This window comes from Bufo bufo, chromosome 7, assembly GCF_905171765.1.
Source record: "Bufo bufo chromosome 7, aBufBuf1.1, whole genome shotgun sequence".
NCBI lineage: Eukaryota > Metazoa > Chordata > Amphibia > Anura > Bufonidae > Bufo > Bufo bufo.
Window position 1 is genome coordinate 10,179,111 of NC_053395.1, and position 2,282 is coordinate 10,181,392.

Consider the following 2,282-nt stretch of genomic DNA (forward strand, 5'->3'; position numbering starts at 1 on the left):
CTTCCTGGAAATGATACCGGGCGGGTTTACACTGCACATGTCACAGCTCTGTGAAGGAGACCCCACTGTATTTATATGCAGCGATGAAGACTCGAGGGGCTGTTGTAATTGCTCGTCCTCATAGAGCTGCACTCTTTCTGGACATCAGATCAATGATTGGAGTCCGTGCACGAACGACAGGATCACCCGATGAACGAGCGTTTTGTTCATTCTTAGGTTGAATGGCGGCACATTTAGACGGACAGATTGTCGGGAATGAGTGTTTGCAAGAGCTTTCAGTCACGATAACCTGCCAGACAATCGGGCCACCTAAATCCACCTTAAAGGGCTTTTAATATTGATCGGATAGGTCATCAATATCAGATCAGATACCAGACACCCCCACCCCGATCAGCTGTAGGAGGAGACAGCGCAGTGTGCACGTGCCGTCTCCCGTCTCTCTTCCTCTCTGCTGCTGTGGTCTATGGTCTTTGTGTCGGTGAACAGGACGAGAGGTGGCACGTGCACACTGCGCGCGCCGCCTCCTCATACAGCTGATTGGTGGGGATGCTGGGTGTCGTACCCCCTGAGGATAGGTCATCAATATCCGATCAGCTGTAGGAGGAGACAGCGCGCGCAGTGTGCACATGCCGTCTCCCGTCTCTCTTCCTCTCTGCTGCTGTGGTCTATGGTCTTTGTGTCGGTGAACAGGACGAGAGGTGGCACGTGCACACTGCGCGCGCCGCCTCCTCATACAGCTGATTGGTGGGGAAGCTGGGTGTCGGACCCCCTCAGGATAGGTCATCAATATCAGATCAGATACCAGACACCCCCACCCCGATCAGCTGTAGGAGGAGACAGCGCGCGCAGTGTGCACGTGCCGTCTCCCGTCTCTCTTCCTCTCTGCTGCTGTGGTCTATGGTCTTTGTGTCGGTGAACAGGACGAGAGGTGGCACGTGCACACTGCGCGCGCCGCCTCCTCATACAGCTGATTGGTGGGGATGCTGGGTGTCGGACCCCCTCAGGATAGGTCATCAATAGTAAAAGCCTGGAGAACCCCTTTAAGAAACGCTTCTCTTCCGCAGTAGGGCCGCCTACATCTGCGGCTCCACAGCCACTGGGAAGTTCTCTTTACAAATCCTCCGAATTGAACAAATTGTGTTAATAATTGACCTGAAAGCTGAGTACGCACACACAGATTCCTGGCCAGTCAGCCATGGACACTCAGGTTGGAGCCAGTCCTAGTCCCTGTAATGCAGTCGTCTTTCAGATGCTGCCACCTTTGTAATTTACAGACGCAGAATAGATTAGTTTCGTGGCACGTGAGACAGATTGCAGTCACATTAGATAGCTGACTGTCTTCCAGCAGATTGCTACCTCTCTGGGCCCCTCCACATACTGGACTCTGTACAGCAGGCATGCTCAACCGGCGGCCCTCCAGCTGTTGTAAAACTACAACTCCCACAATGCCCTGCTGTAGGCTGTTCAGGCATTCTGGGAGTTGTAGTTTTGCTGGAGGGCCGCAGGTTGAGCATGCCTGTAGGAAAGGAGAGTAGAGGTCCCTTTACTCAGGACGATATCACAGCAGATTGTCGGGAAGGAAACGTTCCCTCCCGACAATCGCCTTCTCCCTGGTGGAGGAAAGTGCTGTGTTTACATGCAGCGATCTCCTCCACAGTATGGGGAGCAGTGATCACTAATGCCACCGCTTGTCCCCAAACATACTAGTGGTTCACCAGCAGCAGATCTTTACACGGCGCGATCTGCTGCGGGCAAACGATCATTTTTGTGACCGCACAAATGATGGACAAATGGCGACTTGGGGCGTTTTGTTATCCTTTTGTTTTTATTGAATGTAAATTTTCTGACAAAACTTTTAGCTCATTAATATTAGATAAAAATAAACACGTCCTTGTTTAATACTTACCTGTCACATGTTCCCACGACGAGTCCGTTTTTCTTTTCATAAATGCGACTTTTTACACAAAACACCACCACATAAGCTGCTTAATTGTCCGCAACAATTAGAGCCATTTCTGATATAAATGCGGCGTAATATGCGCCAATTTGATAGCCCCGCCCACTTTAACATTTATAACTAATTTCTGGCGTGATACATTCTTTATGGTGAAAATTGTAGAGAAAACAGTTGATATTTGGTACAAAACACCATTCTTTGTGGCGCATTTTTCGCCATAATACTGGAGCAGCATGCTTAGTAAATGTCCCCCATCATATTGAGCTTTATTCCACTGTACATTGGAGAATGTTTCCCGGCTCCGCCGCCCAGGCCTTGTGGGCAT